Source organism: Lagopus muta, chromosome 1, assembly GCF_023343835.1.
Source record: "Lagopus muta isolate bLagMut1 chromosome 1, bLagMut1 primary, whole genome shotgun sequence".
In the NCBI taxonomy this organism is placed as follows: Eukaryota; Metazoa; Chordata; class Aves; order Galliformes; family Phasianidae; genus Lagopus; species Lagopus muta.
The window spans coordinates 107,914,698-107,923,920 of record NC_064433.1 but is presented as its reverse complement, the minus strand read 5'-3'; positions in this window follow the sequence as shown (position 1 = coordinate 107,923,920).

The following is a 9,223-nucleotide window of genomic DNA, read 5'->3' as shown; positions in this document are numbered from 1 at the left end:
GTGAATATCACAATATTGCAGAGTACATGTGTCTAAGAGAACACTAACCTTTTCCTTAGCTTCAGAACAGGAACGTGAGAAGTGTAAGTTATTGCTTCAGTGCAGATTTCCTGCGCGATCTTCAATAGTTCATTTAATTTCACTACGTATCAATTTCGTGCTATAAAAGGAGCCTGTTACTTTTCATTCTTTTCTACAATGTTGTGAAAATGTGTTGTAAAATTTCAAAAGATAAACAGCCATGGGAGATATACATAATTGTATTGATATTTAACTCTCCTTTCTCCTCTTTTCCTGCTTTCTTCTAGATATCTTTAAATGTGATTTTAGAAAACAAAACAAAACAAAACAAAAAACAATGCTACAGGAGCCTGTACTACTCTAGAGCACCTCCAAAAAATCATTGCATTGGAAGTTTTTTCTAGGAAACAACTTGGGTTACTTTTTGGGCTGGAAGCAGGATATAGACAGTGAAAACTTCCCTAGAAGGGAGTGTGTAGGCTGAGTGGCTTTCAGTACCTTTATACGACCATTTGACAGGGTAGTATCAGTCTGCAAATTGGTGTAATTTAGGCCAGTTCCTATTGTATATTCTTTTTTTTTTCTTTGCCAGCTGCCCTAAACAACAGATTAATGCTAGTTTCTGCACGGATGACTCAGCCTTGCCAAGGCAATTTGCAGTGTCCTGCAAATCTTCCGTGTTTCTACTAAATCAAATGGGTGATTTTAAGGGAGTTCTGCCTTGCTCCATTCACAAAGCAGACCCTGGCAATTTTTGGAGTTGTCAAGTAAGATTTACTCAACCTGAATTTGCTTTTGCTATAAACACATAAGAAACGATGTGTATTGGTTATTGATAATTCTGTTCAGATGTGATTGTATAGGTGCAATGCAAATATACTTATTTTTATTAGAAGTTATTTTGGTACAGGGGGTCTATGAAAAGCCTCTGAGACCAATTTGAGCCTATTTAAACATTTGAAGTATTTTGCCACACATTGGCCCTCTTCCTTGGGGTACAAAGCACTGCCACAAAAAGATTTGAAGATTTTATCCCAGCATCCCAACTTGATTTCCAGTCTGTGGCTGCTTAGGAATGCTCAGCATCTGACCAGACAGCCAAGCAAAATCATCCCTTGACAGAGTGACTGACAGGTTCACTCATTTGACGTGATGAGTGCGTGTCAGTCCGTCGCAGCATGCACTGTTGCAGAGCTGGCATAGCGTTGGTAGCCCCGTTTTCCTCCCTGTTTCAGCCGTTCCCATTTAATCACCGCTTTTCTCTTTTGTCTTTCCCAGGCAGTGTTGCCATAGTAACGGTGTCTCTTGACCATGCTGCCTTCCTCCCATCAGGGCTACCCCTGTCAGCCTACCATCAGCAAGGCTTCACCCATCTCAGAAGCTCTCTCTGAAAGCTGCTTTCCCAGCATACGTGCAAGTATTTGGCAAACTCTTTGGTGAAGGTGTCTCTGGACATTGCAACTGGCGCCACCAGACCAGCAGCTGGTTTTATGTTGCATACTGGCACGTGTTAATTACCTGTGAGCAATTAGATCAAAAGGAACAAACCTTCCTTCCTCCCATCAAAAATCTCATCTTCTATTTCATCTTGTTCTGATCCTGATGTTCTCCAACATCACTTCGCCAAAGCTAAACCTGCAACAACTCCAAAACCACTTGCTGCTCCCGGGATAGAGGTTTGCCAGATCAATCATACAAAAAGTTGCAGTGGGATTTATTTTTTAAAATTATTGCTTGTTGCCCTTTAATCATTTTCCTAAACTAATTTTTTTCTACCAAACTTTTGCAACAGGTTCATTCAGCAGTTCTAAATTTCTCTTCTCAATAAGATCCAGAGGTTAAAAGAACACAGTATAGGGTTTGATGAATGTATTGAAAGGATTAATTAAAAAAAAAAAAGTTTCCATAAATATCTAAATGCATAAATGAACTTATTTTTAATGAAATATAGAACATTCTGTCACAACAGGCTATTTATACAAGAGATTTCCATTTGACACAAAGTAATGTATCTGTTTATTAAAATAAGGATCAATTTCATGTGTGTTGCATGTACATACTGCTTTATATCTTCTCATGAAGAACAGCAAGTGCAAACATAGATGCTGAACCGCCATATGAGGTGCAGCTAATGGACATGTGAGCGGATGCTAAGTAGAGGAAAATTCAGAGAGAAAATACAGAGCAAGTATCTGGGAAAATTTAGAATCATAGAATCATTAAGGTTGGAAAGACTGCTAAACATCTCGTACAACCATCAACCCATGCCTGTGACCACTTAAAAGCATGTCCCTCAGTGCCACATCCACACTCGTTCTCCAGGGACAGGGACTCCACCACCTCCCTGGGCATCCTGTGCCTCTGCATCACCTCTTTCTGAGAGGAAGTTTCCTAATATCCAGCCTGAACCTCCCCTGGTCAATGGAAGGCCATTACTGCCTTTATCAATCTGATCTAATCTATTCTGGAAACATTGTTATTGAATAATAATTTACCTAAAACTAAGCTGAAACACATAAAGGGACAAAATTAAGACTCTGTGTGAAAACTGTATACGTAAAAAGATATGTTAGTAAATGATTAGATTCTCTATTTATGTAATGCAGATATGTGCCATTGGAGCTGCATGACATCAGTAAAAATGTGGTAAAAACTAGTGAAAATGTTAGCTTATTGCTCCTATTATTAGAGTGGGTAAGATTGCACTCAGTATATCTAATAATATTAAGTATAGAAACATAATGATAGACTCTAAATTAGCTGATAAAAACAAGTCTCTAGGGAAGCCACTGTGAATAATACTCTGAAAGTGTCATCACATTGTCTATAGTATTCAGAAAAAAAAAGGAAGTTGGATTATAAAAAAGGGCAAAAACTGGAATGGAAAAACTCATGTCTGCACTAAACGTACTAAATGATGTTACATGTCAGTACTATCCCTGCGGTACATACATTTTGAATGCTTTACAGTTCTGGTCATACAATCTCAAAAATGACTTCACTGAACAAAAAAGGTGTTGAGAGAAGAAAGAAAAATAGTAGAAAGATAGAACAGCTTTTCTGCTGATTGGGAAAAGTTGAAGTACGCTACACTTTATCTCAGAAAGTACGCTTTATCTCAGAAAATAGATGAGAACTACCAAGGGCTGAGAAATGCCACAACTATTGTGAACAATGTAAACATGGAATATGTTTTGCTGTTTCTCATAACACCAAATTAGGTAGCACATTTAAGACAGAAGAAAAGAGAAATAGAATTTCATTTACCATTCTGCTGAAGCTGTAGATCTTGTCATAAGAGGTGGAGGTTGAAAAAGCTTCGCTGGATTAAAAACAGGATCCAGTGAATTTGCAGAGACACAAGTGCTAAGAAGTTCAAATTAATTTCCTAATTTGCTGGGGTAGTATACAAGGGCAGGAGTGCTGTGTGTCCTCTTCCCTCAGCCTCATTGGAAGATGAGCTTCATTCACCACTCCAAGTGAACCTTTCATGCCATGTGTACTTTGATCTGGTCCAATGTAGTTGTTCTAATATACTTCTGACATGATGAGATGGAGATAGACTGTTGTCCTTTACAGATTATCATGTCTTTCTCAACAAGGCGGAGTATACTAAAGAAAGTATTCACTAGCACAGCTCCAATGATCCACTGCTACAAAACTATTTCAATTTCTCAACTAACATGTGGCTGTTTCTCAACAGCTTCAAGTTTTTTGCAGGTGGCTTTGTGCAAGAATAGTCAGTGCTCAAAATTTATATCTAATTGTTCTTTGACAGTAAGATTCCCACTGAAGAAAAAAAAATATAATGCATGTTGCTATTTTATTTTGCTTTTTTTTTTTTAATTTAAATTCTATAATTTAATTTGAGAACATGTAAGATTTCTACTCATTATAACTTAGAAATGTCCCTGACCTATGGAGTAGTGGTAATGCAATGAAATATAATAGGTCAAATTCCTGTAGAACTACATAGAGGCTGAATTTGATTTTAAATAATACTTTACATCTTTTCCATCAAAGCTCTGAAAGTACTTTAGACTTACATGACTTAAATCTCAGTTGGGTTTTGTAAGCTTTTTTCCTAAAATGTATCACCATAAAATGGTATTTTTTCAGGTTTGCTTTTATAGACTTTTTTTTCCCTGTTGCTTTGGACAAAAATTACTTTTCCATTCCTGGTAACTAAAGTCCTGGGTGGCATTCACTGCCTAGAAGTAGCTACAGGAAATAGAAAAATTACAGTTTATTCTGGTACAGTGGGGTACCTGTGAAAATGTTCCTGTGCACTGCAGTCCTATTGAGACTTTCAGTGAACTCTCTTGCACTATTAGTTAATTACCGAAGAAAATCAGGTCAAGAAATGGATTTCAGCCCTAGAGATTATCATTATATTCCTGTTACAGCCATGTTGCGCTCAGAAATAGCATACCCCGTCTTTTCATTTCAGATGCGTTTCAGTTTAGTCTGTCAGAGAACTGTATGTGGTGTGGAAACCTCTAACCTAACCCTTTGGACAAAATTTCTCCACACAGACATAAAGTTGTACCAGAAATGAGTTCCCTTAATGTGTTTTCTTCTCCAGCTCTAGCAATAATTTTGCTGTTGTTTGCAATAATAGTAACATATTTTCAGTGTTGATAACTACTTGAAAATGTGAATGTTCTATCTTTCTTTTTCATGTTATCTTCTGAATGAAAATGTGAATGAGTTGGTTCTTGATTTTGTTTTCAGTTTTGGGGGAGCAAAGGCGCAAGGCAGATGGGAGCTCTTGCTATGTTTAAACTGTTTATGCTGGGGAACTGCAAGTGGGATGTCACATCCTACTTCATCAGTCATAATGAGTCAACGTATGTGAAGAGTTCAAGATGTTCCCTTCAGCAAAGCGAGGCAGCACACAACGGAGAGAACAGTTCTGTGGTTTTATCTTCAGAAATAACTGCAACTGCTCAAGGAAATGACAGAGGTACAAGTCTGAGCAACATGGTGCTCTGCCAAGGTCAGATAGCAGAGTTAGGTCCATAATGATGAATAGCACAATGTGCTAACCTGGAGTATTGTTCAGTTTTACTTGCCTCAACTCAGCAAACGTGAAGAAGTAAGAAAGACCCAGAAGTGACAGTGAGAATGATTAGTGTTTCCTGAAAGAGAAGATTAAGCAAGGTAAGAGTAACTGACTCCTGGCCCTTGTAGCGGGAAACATGACCGGCCTGTAAGAGATGGATCTGTAAGAGAAAGTCTGAAAGGGGAAATGGATTTCTGTTTACTGCCTTATTATATACTAATGCACTGAGTAGCTATAGAATACCTAGTAAATAACATCTTACAACACTTCTGTCAGGCTTTTTTTTTCTTCCATATATTATTCGGGGGAAAAAAAAGGAACAGAACTTCAGACCTTCCACAGGGTGATATTAAAACAACTTGCTGATAGCCGTAAAAAGAAGGGCAGTAGAGTATGAAAAATGGAAACACTTATTTTCCGAACGACACAGTTTTATGAGAGCTCAACCCTTGCACTTCAGGATATAAATTAAGAACTAATTAAGTGGGTACACAAATTAACTTTCATCTTGGTCGTAACAGTATAAGAGTATTTATTGCTTGTGCTTCATAGCTCTCTCCAAAGCCCTGTCAGACAATGCCCAACACCTGGTGACGTGTCTGACAGGATATGACACTGGCTTGATGTGGTACATCAATTTTTACGAAAGAAGAGAGCAGCCGAGTTGCTTTGTGCCTATCATATTTTATATAACGTGCTTGTCAACCACAAAGGTGATGAAGTATTAAGAGGTTATGTTTTTAAGAAGTTCCATGTTCCAATATGAGATTGAAATATAGAGAAGGGTTTCGATGGCAAATACTTAGGATCTGAAGCCTAAATGGGAAGAATGAAAAAAAGGTGGTAAAGTTAGGATTAAATCCCAGCTGTCTGATCCATTCTGTGTTATATGGAGTTTTCTCAATAAGATATTCTGAGTGTTATCTAAAACTACTGTCTCTAGCCAGAAAGATCCTTATCTACTCAACATAAACATAACAGGCCTTCTGTCCACAGCATGAGATTGTACTTTGAGAAAAAAATCTGTATTAACAAGTGAGCTTGGGTCTGGCATTGCACAGCTGACCTCAAAGCTCCATCTTTTCGCAGCTTAAAAATCTGAGCATTTATCTGGTTTGTGGGCAGCTCTGCAGCCTGCATGTTACTGCTGCTACATTGCCACAATCTATGCAAAATAAAACAAGCTTGGAATTGTCTCAAGGATTTTCAGTAGTGCTGGCAAATCTAAAGAATGGAGGAAGGCTAAGATGAACCACTGAGGAGAACTGGGTGAGGAAGGATGGGAAAGGCCCACAGCTTAGTTGTTGGCAGCCCTGCCCAGAGGGCTGAAGTTCAATCTTTAAGGTCCCTTCCAGTCCAAGCCATTCTGTAATTCTTTGGGAGCTGCAGATAAATTAGGAGAACTGGGGGAGTTCCTGTGGTCCTGAGAGAGACCCATAGGGTTTCCAGGGACTTGTGCAGACTTTGAAGGCCTATGGGTGCTTGCTGGAGTGCTTCTCTCTCTTCTGTTCCTCAGTCTCTCAATTCCAGGAAAGAAAACCACTGCTTCTTTACCAATGACTGCTTCCTTTCTGATGCTGGAGCTCCTCTCTCCTGCTCCAGGTGACCCTGCATCTGTGTACCCTTGCAAGTAGTCCCCTTTTCCTTCTGCAGTAGTGCCCTTCTTTTCCTCCTGCTCCCTCAGCATCTGTCCTGCTGCATGAGGAGGAAGGTGGCAAGGCTTTTTCCTGCAGCAGAGGAAAGACAAACATAAATGGGTGGTGAGAGGTCAGACAAGAGTGTAGAGGCAGAGGACTTGGCTGGTTTAACCTGGAGAGTTACCATCACTTGTTGTTCAAAGGTCAGTCCCTCCTTCCTCCATCTCTCCAAAGTAGGTACTCTGGGATGCTCAGCAATCGGCTGCCTTGGGCAAATGTTGACATTGAATATACACAGATGCAATCTTGTACTTTTGGTATGTTTGTGTGAGCTATGGTCACCTCTTTGACTTACAGAAATAGTCTGAGCTCACCTTGAGGCTGTGGGAGCTAGGGGTGGGTGGGAATTAAGAGGAAGGATTACTGCTGCGCCCACAGAAAGCTCTTGCACGTTGCCAAAGTTGTTTGTCTGAGGCTTAGACAAACATCTTGGAAAAATCCAGCCAACATACTTGTGTGCATCCCACAGTCAAAGCACAGGCACGTATTTATCAGAAAACTATCATGTACCAGATGGTAGAATAAAGTGGTTGTTTAAACACACTGTGACTTAGGGTAACCTGGTATAGCGCATTCTCAAAATATGCTGCATGTGTTTCTTCACAGATCTCAACTAAAGTATGGCAATGAATAACTTCTCAAAAATCCTGGTACAACAACATGTTTTTTGTTTTTTAAATGTTATCTAAGAGTTGCTATAGCAAACTCTTACAGCAAAGAATTAGATCTGTAATTGGGCTTTGCTGAATACAAGCAATGCCATGAAAGAGGAATTTAATTCTAAAGCATGGGCCTTCAACTGTGCATCTGGTGAAGTCCACAGGGACATCTAGAACCTACCCAAAGCACTACGCTGCCATGGGATTGACTGGCTGCTCTCCAGTGCAGCCCATATCTGTGCTCTTCCCCATATTTTGTCCCAGAAGGTACACGTGAGTTCTGCCTAAGCACAGATTCTTGCTTAGTTATGGAGACAGCATGCTTCTGGCAGAAGAACTGGGAGCTGTAGTGAGTTCACATTCACCCATTTTGATGCTCTCTGAGAAAGGTATGCCAATCTGCATGGTGAAAATGCTGTTTGCCTATCATTTATGTGTAAAGGACAGCTTGCACTCGCCAGCTGTCACAGCTGCGTTGAATCCAATTTCAGGTTACAGGGTGAGCTCAGGAGTTTCGTAAGACAATGATTGTTAGCAGTTCTTTTTAACAAGAAAAGCAATTTCTATTGGGAAAATGCAACTTTCTGTATTAGGCATGCTGCTCCCTTGATGGGTCTTGATGGGTCAGTATCCTATGATTCAGAGCCCCGGATGAACTCCACAAAGCTTTAATCACTGAGCATCTGCAAACAGCTTCCTTAGGGGTGAGTGTCTTTGAGTTGTTCATCAAATGAAGTATATGATAAAAAAATGTTTCTTACTGGATTTTGACAAGTTCATTTTCATAGTTTCTTAATTACTTTTCTCAGCTCCCAAATCGTCGAGTAAAATGAAAAATAGAAAAACACTGCACATGAATATTTAGCACAGGTTTTATTGTTTGTATTTTTTCTCTGTTATATAACTACTTCTTCCTTCACTTGCAAAAAGTGTTGTTACTCACATGTGATTCATAATTCTCTCCCTCAGCTCCTATATCTGCTTTTCTCCCCCCCTGAATACTATCTACAAAATTTTATGACGATATTTTCTGAACTACTTTCCATTTTTGCTAATGCTGTGGAGGGAATACAGGCAACAGACAGCGAATAGGCTTCTAGTCTCTTATTTATTCTAATATTCTAGTTCTCTTATCTATTACCTGAAGAATTATGGACTAAACTCTGCTTCTGGAATCTCCACCTCAAATAATATCCAAAGAGAATTTTACGTCTCAAGTGGTTTTCCTTATAGAAGGCTCAATTTGGACAGTAGGAAAAATATTTCCAGAAAGAGTTGTGAGGCTGCCCAGGGAGCTTGTGGAATCACCACCCCCTGAAGTGTCCAAGAGCTGTGGAGATGTGGCACTGAGGAACATGGCTTTGCAGGCAATATTGGCGGTAGGTAGATGGCTGGACTTAGATCAGGTCTTTTCCATGCTCCATGATTCTATAATTCTGTACCAAATTAGGTTGCTAGATGTATTGCTGTGATGCTTGTGCTAGAACCCACAGACTTGGCTCTTGGAATTTGCTAGGTGACAGTCAAAACAAATCTCTCTATAGACCAAGTGGTCTGGATCTGAAAGCCATTGCAAGTCAATAAACATGCAGCTCTCTCTGCAGTGACTTGTATAGAATCATTCTCCAGAGAAAAAAGCAAACAAACTCAAATGCAGCAAAACTTCTAAATCTGTCAACAATAGTTTTAACAGGAGGCAAGATTTTCTGCAAGTACTTCCCCATTCTGTCAAGCATATGGTCAACAACTTGTTGTGTCAAAGGAGCAAATGTGTCTCTGTG